Source organism: Limulus polyphemus, unplaced genomic scaffold (genome assembly GCF_000517525.1).
Source record: "Limulus polyphemus unplaced genomic scaffold, Limulus_polyphemus-2.1.2 Scaffold59, whole genome shotgun sequence".
NCBI lineage: Eukaryota > Metazoa > Arthropoda > Merostomata > Xiphosura > Limulidae > Limulus > Limulus polyphemus.
This window is the reverse complement of record NW_013665669.1, coordinates 1,222,466-1,234,569: the sequence shown is the minus strand read 5'-3', so window position 1 is coordinate 1,234,569 and position 12,104 is coordinate 1,222,466.

The window sequence follows — 12,104 nt, the reverse complement described above, 5'->3', positions numbered from 1 at the left end:
GTTTTTCTAACACTATGTATGTACATACAGTGTTTACACTACATAAAGGCAGACAGTGTTACTTGCTTACCTACACATACACACACACTAATATATATATATATATATATATACATATGTCCAGTGTGAGTAAACAAAATATTTTTCAAACTCATACCACAAAACAGTTCGACAACAGATTCACTAAATTTGAACTGCATGTATTGCTTAATTTAAAGGTTACGTAAATATGCAAGTTTAATGTTAACGAGTATATAAAGATTCACAAGAGTTGTTGCTGCTGTTGCTTTTTTTTTGTAAACACGGCGTAATAATCATAATGTTCCTTTCAATCATGTATTTTTTAATCCTTGTTTTATTAAGGGATATGTAAATTATAATTTTTAACTTGTTTACGGTATCAACTAAGACTTCATACATTCAAGCCACACGGTAGCTCAGCGGTAAGCTTGAGGACTTATAACGCTAGAATTCAAGGTCCAATCTCTTCTGTGAACACAGCAAAGATAGCTCTTTATGCAACTTTGTGATTCACATCAAACTTAAGCCATATATTTCATATTTCAGGGTCACATTTCCATTTAGAAACGAAGTATTGCTAACTCCGTCAAAGTATTCCATTAAACAAATAATTGCAGCACAACAAAGTATTACTGACAGAATGCTAGAATCTTTCACGAGATAACTCACATTATATTACTCCAGTTCTTATAGACTACATAGAATATAGTTCCACAGATTCAACTTTCTCTTTTAAATACATTATTTTAATACAGTAATGTTGTTTATATAGCAAATGTATGTGTAGAAGAGCCATTAGAATTTACACTGCGTTTGTTTAATCCCTGGTAAGCAACGAAAGAGGTTTAGTCACGTGGCGGTCGCCGCAGAGGGAAGCCGTGGCATCCCGCAAACATGTTTAGCATCTATGTATTTAGTTCACGATAAACCATTCTCTGTTTGTTGTACAATGCCACCATGGTTTAAACCTATGGCTAGAAGTTTATGTTCATTGTTTTCCGAGGAAGATTATTCATATAGTAAAGACTGTTATATGATGTAGAGCTAAAGAATAAACCACCTCGATGAAAATGTTCTCCATGACAGAGGAAAATCTCATACACCAGAACGTTTAAGATTGGAACAAGCTCCGAAACAACACACTGAAGTAAGGGTAACGTTATGCATATGAAATAGTACGTTCATGTTTTATGACGTACAGCTAAAAAACAAACAACCTTGAAGAAAATGTTCTCCATGGCAGCGGAAAATCTCATAAATCAGAACGTTTAAGATATGAACAGGCTCCGAAACAACAACCTACAATGAAGTAAGGGTAACGTTATGCATATGAAATAGAACGTTCCTGTCCGAAAAAAGCATTGGGGTGACGCTGTGTATATCGTTCAATGCGGTCAACAAGATAATAAACAAGGGTTTGAAGTTGACGATGGCTTATAAGCTAGCAGACACATCTCTAAATTAACGAATTGTTCGTGAGAATGTCTATAGAAGAAAGCAGAATGAGAGCAGTTTACTGTCAAGTTCTGCACAGCTTTAATGTTTTCGTTTTGTGCCTTTAGTCTGCTTAAAAGTGGTATTTGAAGCCCAAATCCATATTCATTGAAAGGTCTGTGTAAATGTGGCTTAAGACTGACATCGTCACCCTTTGTTGAGGCTTGTTACAATGGAAATTGTCATTTTTGGGTAACGGTGTGTAATCCTGACCATCAGACTCAGAACGACTGATTATGGAATAAGCGTTTCCAAGTACAATGCTGGACCTTGAAAAGCATTTCTATAAAGTGCGATTAACCTTTATTATAAACATAAAAACGCAACCATTTGCAAAAGTCCGTGAAGTTGGAGAAGACACTAATTCGTGTTTTAATACAGATAAAGTGTAAACTTCTGTGAAACTGGATGACAATAATTTATCTTTTGGCTATTATGGAAAGGTATAAGATGTTTGTGAAGTTAAAGAAAACATCATGGTCTGAAGAGTAGACAAACAAAACTCAGAAGAACTGCATTAGTGGTAGCCTGGTAGTCTGAATAGTTAAAAATATCCTGAATAAAGTAGCAATGGAGTTAACTCAAATGGAAAAGCTCTCGCTTGAATTCAATAATTAACAGCTCCTGCTCTAAGGAGAGCGTTCAATTGTACATACTAAAGGGTTAATCCTATAGTAACTGCACTAAGGTCCTTTTTAACTAGTCAAACTACCTGACTTTTGACATAAAATTATTCCTATACGGATCTACAAAACATGCATATCATTTATCATCACTATCAGCCATCCATTAACTACAGTTAATGTAAGATTATTTTATCGTATACTATTCCGAAAACTGCAGTATATCTGCTTTAGCAGTTCTAATAAATATACTATACATTATGTAGTAGGTTCAACTTATTTATTGTACCTAGCACAAAAATACTTATTAATGGACTACACCTAATACAGCAATATTAACTGATATACTACATCTAATACAGTAATAATAGTTTATATACTACACCTAATACAGTAATAATAATTTATATACTACACCTCATACAGTAATATTCATTGATATGCTACATCTCATACAGTAGTATTCATTGATGTACTACACCTAATACAGTAATATGTAATATTAATTGATATACTACACCTCATACAGTATTATTAATTTATATACTACACCTCATACAGTATTATTAATTTATATACTACACCTAATACAGTAATAATTATTTATATACTACACCTAATACAGTAATAATTATTTATAAACTACACCTCATACAGTAATATTAATTGATATACTACACCTCATACAGTAATATTAATTGATATACTACACCTAATACAGTAATAATAACTTATATACTACACCTAATACAGTAAAAATAACTTATATACTACACCTAATACAGTAAAAATAACTTATATACTACACCTAATACAGTAATAATAACTTATATACTACACCTAATACAGTAATAATAACTTATATGCTACACCTAATAGTGTAGTATTCATTGATACAATACACATAATTCAGAGATATTAGCTGCTTTTTTTATCTTAATACAAGATTCGCTAAAGTATTTATGGCTGAACAGTTGCGAAAAGAAGCAAAAAAAAAAACCTTAGGCATCAGTCTTACTTTAGTTATTAAAATAAACAACCTTTAACATCAATCTTACGTTAGTTATTAAAATAAACAACCTTTAACATTAGTCTTACGTTAGTTATTAAGACAAACAAGCTTAAGCATCAGTCTTACGTTAGTTATTAAAATAAACAACCTTAGGCATCAGTCTTACGTTAGTTATCAAATTGTGATATAAACGTGGACGAGACATTCTGTTGTAAATTAAGCGATTTCTGTCGCACAACACAGTACAGTTCTTGTACAAGGGAGTGAATGTCAATTACAAGACTGCTTTTAATGATCAGAAGATTAACTGGTACACGAGATACACGGTAATATAGTATTAAGTTAAAGCAGATATGATGAAGTCGTAGTTGACAGTTAAGATTATTATAATTATCATCCGGGGCTTTGGGAGGACACTGAATCATATCATTAGAAATGGTTTATCGCTGTGACGCTGCGTATTGATCGTGATTCTCTGTCAGCTCTTAAAAGATGTACTAATCTTTGTCAGTGTATGCGTTTCTTTTTGATAAGGTTTATAACGACATACAGGGGCTTAGGTTTAAAGAAAGATTACATAGAACATTACAAAGGAGAATCGCCATAACTTCCTGATTGACAGGTTAATAATGAGAAACAAATATGAGGTCCCGCCATTTTGTGAATTATCCCTGATTGAAGAACTGTCTTCACTTTCTTTTATTTAACTCTCGAGAGATTGGAACCCGGTAACTTGTATATACTTATCTGTCTATCTTTGAAAATGTGAACAAACCCTCATATAACACATCAGGACGGGAGAAAGAATAAAACAATTATATAGAAAAACACACTTAAAAAACAATGCCATGTTAATACGCACAAGCTTTCACGTATAAAGTTCCAATACTGAATGATATACAGAATTAACTCAGTCAAACAGTTAAAAGATGATAGTTATACTTAGAGATACAGAGTCAGCCAGCCACAGAAACCGTATACTGATAAACAGATGTACAGCTAAGTAATATCAGGAGAAATAAACGGCAACTTATTGCTACTCATGTGATTATGGGCATACATAAAAAATTTTATTTTTTCTCTTCGTATTAGAAATGACGTAGCGACACATGAAAAATAAGTGTTTTAGTGGTCTATGCTGTTACATCGATTGTTTTACATTGATGCATGATCTAGTTTGGCGGACAAAAATATTCTAATAATAAAACATATGGTATAAAATAGAGTGCTTCTTTGTGAAAAGATATTTTAAGTAAAATGTTTTATTGACATATCATGGCATTATATACCAAAATAAATTTTCGCCTGAGACTAAATGAACAGTAAGTAGCAGCAGTCTATGTGTGATGTTGTTTAAATAAAACAATACTCTAGTGACGCAAAATATTACATGCTATGAAGTAAAATAATGACCCAGAACAATAATAATATGTGTTTCTACATAGGTTGAGTACGTTATACTGAATAGATTTTGGAGCCTCACCACGTTGTCACAGTCCATGTCACCACGGTCGGTTATGCAGTATTTATTGATCGTGCTTCTTGACAATTGCACTGTAGTGTAGCATTTCAAAAGGCTCTTTTGTCAGGATGTCATCTTCAAAGCACATCCCTCCTTCCTGGAGGGTTTCCATAATCCATCTAGTGTACGAGAATTATATGCTCATTACAAATTTCCATAAAAACCGTGTTTTCTACTTATGTGAGCGAAAATGATGTTCTTGCGAAGGTTTTTCCAGTGATTTATTTTATTTCTGCAAATTCGTATGGGTCCAATGATCTTTTTAAATCCATCATCAGTAGTACTGTACTGCTGAAGCAAATAATATATCTTCTGTAGTTGAGAAATAGCTTAAGACATTTTAAGATCACCTTCTTAAAGCTGCTTGCTGGAGAAGTTGACCCCATACAGCAATTCGTGCTGTATCACAAGGCTAGCCATAATATTTGAAATTTAATAACTTGATAGCGATTTCTTTCGCTTGACTTCGTAAGTAGTCCAGAGGTATAGCACCATTCCCTCTAGTTTACTCAGAACATCTTACGTTATACGTGCAATGTTTTTATTTTTATTTTTAGCGGCGAAAAGCCGAAGAAATGCTCGTTGATTCTGACATCTACATTTTCAGTTGCAGGTGCTCTTTCAGAGTAACAAATCCAATGATCATTGTCATCTACCATGTGTGGCTCATATCAGAAGTATATAGTTGAGGACAATCGAGTAAGTATGCCATTTTTAGCAGTATTCAAAATTGGATCTGGACCTTGTTACAGCTATTAAATTTGCTCATTCAAGTTGGATGTCCTCTCGCAGATAGCGTGGTAATTCTTCAAAAGTGCTTTTTAAAAAAAAATATCAATCAAGACTAAATATCGAATAAATATCAGGAACATTTCATTTTTGGGTGTGAAGAGCTTTCTATGATATCACGAAAACCAAAGGTTTGAGTTCTAGGTGCCATTAACAAGGCAATAAATCTTTGAAGAAATCTTTCAAATGCAGCTTGCTCATGCCCGTCACTTGTTTCATCAGTCGTAGGTTCCTGGCACCATTTTCAGTCAAGATTTCAAATCTTTCCTCTGTTGAAATGTCTTTAGACGATCCACTGGCTTTTCCTGTCGGCTTTTTTTTTACGTTTTACGATAGTTGAAGTGAGTTGTGACGAAAACCTTGCAGCAACATGTAAAAGTGAAACGCGTGTGACCAATTACTGAGCTCAATGTCTTGGTATACCTTCTTCAATTACATTTTTTTCTCTCGTCTTTTGGAAAGTCAAGTGTCTGAAGCTATCATGTACCCATCTCGACCACCAACATCCACTGCAAATTTGTAATGATTTTTGGCCATTTAACTGAATCACCCAAACCAAATGTACACGCATTTCGCTTTACGTCCGCTTTTCTTCTTTAGTATTGCTCATCTCATGAGAAGATGCAGTTCCTTCAATTTAGTAATTTCTGAAAGAGCGTTGCATGAGTTGTAGCAATGATTTTTTTCCCCACTATTTTCAACAGCATTTGTTCCTTGAGTCATTCTAATAGTAGTTCCTCTACTTTATTTTAATATTTCATTTTTTTGTGCTTTTCTTTTCTAATTTCCAGCATCAGAAAGACGGTGTCATCCACCAGGGAAGTTTTTCAAGTCCCTGTTTTTTTATAATTTTTGAGTTATCATCTATTAATTGTCGCTTTTAACATGTTTGTTGAATTTCGCGCAAAGCTACTTAAGAGTTATTTGGATTAACCGTCCTGAATTTTGAACTGATGGATTAGAAGAAAAGCAACTAGTCGACACCACCCATTGCGAACTCTTGGGCTCATTTTTGAAGACCGAATAGGAAGATTTGATCATAACTCTTATAACGCACTAAAGAGTGGAGAGGGATTTTGTTTACGGTAACAGAAAGAAAATTACGGAACCTCAGATCTACAGTGCAACAGGCTAACCATTGGAACGAGGTGGCCCTGTGGTTTAGCTATTTTGCACTTTTATAAAATCTAAAAAAAAAATTATACGAATTTATAGCCGCGGCATAATGGCTTAAAGAATGGATCTGAATTTGTAAAGTATAAACTTTTAGCTCATAATTCTGTCATCTCTCGACCGATTTGAGATCTAATTACAGTTTTCGACTCAGCAGGCCAAATACTTTTGATTGATGTATTCGACCACGCCCAAGGTCTCATAGATTAATTTACTCTACTCCTGCCTAAAAGAATCTCAATTTGAGGGTAGATCCTGATGAGTAATAAAATCGAATCGGGTATACGCGCGCCATACGCTTGGTATTGTTGACGCACAAAAATATAGCTAATAGAAAGGAAATCATAGATTATTTTTCTCTAATTCTACCGCAGCTATTGAGGATTCTCTATTGTTTGTTATGCGCGTCTTTTGATAACAAAACATTTTTTTTATGCCGAGCTCGTGCCTCGCTTACATGCCACATAGGCTAGTTTCTAGAAACTTTTATATAGTTAGATCTTTTTTTGCAATACTTTTAACGTGCGAACTTCCTAAAAGCACAAGAAATTTCAACTGTTTAAGGAAACTGAATGCTCCGTCTCGCTCTTTCCTTGGCTATCCGCATCATTAGTGCTCAACTTAGGGAAACGTTTCAAGACAGGCTATATTGAAAACGTAAAGCGACCTCCGAAAATGAACGCTTGAGTAAAACACTTTTTATTTTGAATGTTTCTACTCAGTTACCTTAGACGATTGCCTACTTTGCTTATCCTATAATGCTAATCTTGTAAGTGATGTAATCTTAAAGTTATTATAAAGTTTTACGGGCTATCTATTCTCTAGTCTTAATTCGTTTTCCATTTTCGCCTATGGAACTTCATCATTTTCATTTAGGCTTGTTATCCTATAATCTAGAATCTTTCATTTATTCACTCTAGTAAATGGCCCAGCATGACCAAGTGGTTAGGACGCTTGACTCGCAATCTGATGGTCGTGAGTTCGAATCCCCATCCCACTAAACATACTCGCCCTTTCAGCCGAAGGGGCGTTATAAAGTAACGGTCAATCCCACTATTCGTTGGTATAAGAGTTGCCCAAGAGTTGGCGGTGGGTGGTAATGACTAGATGCCTTCCCTCTAGTCTTTCACTGCTAAATTAGGGACGGCTAGCGCAGATAACCCTCATGTAGCTTTGCGTGAAATTCAAACTAAATAAACTAGTAAATCTTGAAATCGTTGATATAATATTTCAAATTTTTACACGTTCCTACTTGGTTCCTACTTCTTCTATCTTAATGTACGTGACAATATATGTTTTGTACCTTATCGGGTTCTTGCTCCCATAACCATAACTGTATAGCTTCAATATGTCATTGAACAACTTATGGCTTATTACTAACAGATAAAGTTGCTTAATGTAAAGAAAGCGTTACTTGTTTTAACAGTATTTTAATGGATCAGTTCTTCAGATGATGATAGGCTTAAAACAAATATAGCAATTTATACTATGTAGATGTAAAGTTCATCTTCATATCAGAGGTATTTTTAGTTAAGGTTTCACTCTCATTTATGACGTTTAAAAAACATAGAATTACATTGTTAAATATAAAAATACGATAAATAAGATTATTCTTGCTAGTGATATGGAGTGAGGCTAAAATGTTTCTCGTGAATTAATGTTTTGGCCAACATTGGGACTTAAGTTCTCTACTCTGGTATAAAAATAATAAAGTAAACTAAAGTGGAAATAAAATAAGCCCAAGTTAATCAATATGTTGCTTATAAACGTAGCTAGCTTTTCGTCGCTCTTAACACATTTTTATATAACGCTAGGGATTGGATCAAAGTCAGATCCAATGCAAATGTGGGAATTCATAAGATTTCTGCAAGTGCTGGAACACATGAGTGGCCTGCTTCTTGGGGATATTCTTAAATATTGAAGTACAGCATTTTAAAAACCAAAATACGTCAAAATGCTAATTTTATGGTTCCACCGTTTCTGAAAATTATACAGTTTGCGAAATACTCACTCAGCTTAAAATGTTAAAATTGATATATGAGAACTTTAACGTCAAGTAAAGGCAACTGCTGATTATTAACTTAAATCCACCAATTGACAACTTTGATCACATTTGCAAAGCAGTAACTATGCGCAAAAAAATAAAATTCGTGTTGCCATGCGCGAAGAATAACAATGAGACTAACCGGCACCGACTGGCTCAAATAGCGGTAAAGCGATCTTATAAGTTCTAGATCGCTAGTTTCAATTAACAAATCAAATTACCGTCTGTAAATGTTTAATGTTTTCAATCTGGATGAATCATTTATCGGTACTACCTTTCCTTAGTTATATTATTAATGTTTTAAAATCAGAGCTGTTATTATGAGAAGAAAAACAGTACTCTGTGGAAGCAGATATCCAAGTATTTTTAAAGGCTTTATTTATATATATTCTTTAATATAACATCATTCCCTGATTTCAGTCTTCGCGACAGTGCAGAAATAATGGGCAAGAAAGCAACCCGTACACGTGTAATATTTCACAGCAAGAACGTTATTTTAAACACGAACTCAGAAAATAGAGAATAACTACTTTTAGCATTATTTGTGTAAATCAAAATTCTGAAAATGGAAAAAGTCAATAATGAGTAGTAAAATGCCTATTAAACCATAAAACTGGTTTTGATACAGTTTAAGAGTTCATATATTTTTCCGTACCATAACCTCCTCTAGACAAAGTAAAACTGTCTAAAAATCAGAAGATTAAAATACGTTAAGAAAGTCAGTCTTGAGAGACCAAATAAATTATTTATAATTCGGCCTCTTCTTTTACAACAAGCATTATTTCAATCGGTTAGGTGGTTGTACAATTTGTACAGAGGGATAAGACAGTCGAACTTGATGCATGTTCTATTTCAGGAGCACAGTAAACCTTACTTAAAAACACACCTACACACAGTAAAAATTGCTGTAGATTGGGACAAGTAAATGCACGCTTACCTGATGTGCAAAGATGTTGGGTTACAAAATCGTCGGTTTTTTTCAACGTCGTACAAGTCGACTGAGTGAGCAAAGCAGATTTCTCACCTCTTCATCATTATTTCGGCACCCACACCAGAGCGAATGACCTCAGGTTTAATTGGCGAGGGAAGTAATTTGATTCAAATACTCATAATTGGTTTACCGTAAGCCCACACAATGGCTTTCTCCAAGCGTTTAGGGTTAACAACATTATCTGTTCTCGTTCACTTGTTACAAACCCAACTAAAATGTGCAGGCATTAGTTCACTTACACTCATCGTGTGCGCACACCACACAGAACAATTTGCTGTGCTTGTACATTTAAGCACTACTAATAACTTCTGCCAAATTATCTGCGCCCCCTCACCGGAAACGTAAATTGTGGCTGAAAAAAAGCGACATCAGAAAATATCAAAGTTCGTGATCGACCTTTGCCCTTTAGAAAAACAACCAAATCTAGTCAGTCCGTTTATTGACGCAAATTACAGCGATTTCTTTAAATCCAGTCTAATTATTGACGCAAATTGCGCTGACATCTTTAAACCTAGATTTTACACATTATCAACATCAGTAAACCTTATCATTCGCCAGCAATGTGCTAGAATAGTTGTTGCATAATTAATCAATTAAACAGTCTAAGTATTCTACATAATTGAGATCTAATTTGTATTAGTTTTGTAGACAATACTTCTGTTTTTTGTTCGTTTAAAACTTGTCATTGCTGTTTATTTTATGAATCGACTCCTTCGATTTCTTTCCTTGCCTATACCACGGTAGCTTACCAAATGCTCTATATTTATCTCTCTATGAGTAATTTGATTTACTTCTTGTTCTACACAAGTTGCAGCGATGATGGTGCTTCAAAAACAGTCCCTGATTGGATTACTAAATAGAAATAAATATCGTCAGGCGTAATGGGAACTGTTTTGACACCCTGAAGTAAAGAATAAAGAATAAGATCGAATGAAGAATATAATGTTTAACAAGAGGGAATCCTCAATAGCCGCAGCACATGACATTATTTTAGGTAGGATTAGAGTTAATTAATCTATGAGACCGTTGTTTCCACTTTTTTTAGCTATATTTTTGTGTGCCAGCAATACCAAGTCTGGGGCGCGCGTATACCTGATTCGATTTTATCAGGATCTCTGTCATCCTACCCTCAAATTGAAATTCTTTTAGGCAGGACTAGAGTAAATTAATCTATGAGACCTTAGGCATGGTAAAGTGCATCATTCGATAGGGTTTGACCTCCTGAGTCGAAAACTGTACTTAGATCTCAAATCGATCAAGAGATGACGAAGCTATGTGCTAAAAGTTTGTACTTGAAGGAAACACACAAACTCAGAGCCGTTTTATGAGCCGCTATATAATTGATTAGACTCACCAGCTTAAAAAAATGGTGTTAACACCATAACAGTTGTTATTCTAACAAATGATTTATATAAATAGCGTTCCGACTACTATGTTGATTCTTCTACAAGATGTTTTGTTTATGGGAATAAGAATTTTTGGCGATTTTAAAGAAGCGTCTTCTAAGGATTTGGCTCTTGTAAAAATCTTGTCGAAATTATATTTCTTCCTTAATAGTTATCCCCTGGTGGGACAGCGGTAAGTTTAAGGACTTACAACTTACAAGTAAACATACAAACAAATAATCTTTAATAGTTAAAATATTTCGCTTAAAGAAAGATGAAAGAAACCAACAGAACCTCGACAGGTCGAGTGTTGCCTATTGCGAATTGGAATGTTTAATATTCGAACTGTGACATGCCGCTGAACATGTCCCGCACTTTTAGCTCTTGAGGCGTTATAATCATGATAGTGAATCCGAGATATGTCGCTGAACACGCCCCGCACTCTTAGCTCTGGGGGCGTTATAACCATGATAGTCAGTTCGTGATATGCCGCTGAATACGACCCGCACTTTTAGCTCTAAGGGCGTTATGTTCATGATATTAAATCCCTCTTCTGGTTAAGAGTAGCTTATGTATATTACTGACTAGATGCCGTTCATCAGGTCAGTAGTTTTAATTCAGGTTGAAAATACCAAACACCAGAATTTTGAGCAACCAATTGTTTGAACTTTGCTAACTATAGATACGTTTCGACAGTCCGAATAGTTAGTAGAAAATTTTGCTAAATGAAAATAACTTTGAAATACATATATTTGCTACTCACGTTTAATAAACATTCTCCAACAATGTTTTCCTTATATTTACAAAATAATAAATTTTCTTCATAATATTCAGATTAATTAGTTTTTGTATAAATTATAATCCCTATACGTTTTGAAAAATAATTACTGTTATTATCATATTTTCTAATATAAAAACTGTAGGACTATTATTATCAAAGAAATATATTATTAATGCTACCTAAAATATAATACTTCCAATATCACTTTTAATGAATAACTCCTAAGCTGGCTAACACGGCATTATGTTATAATGAATGTGCTATTACCT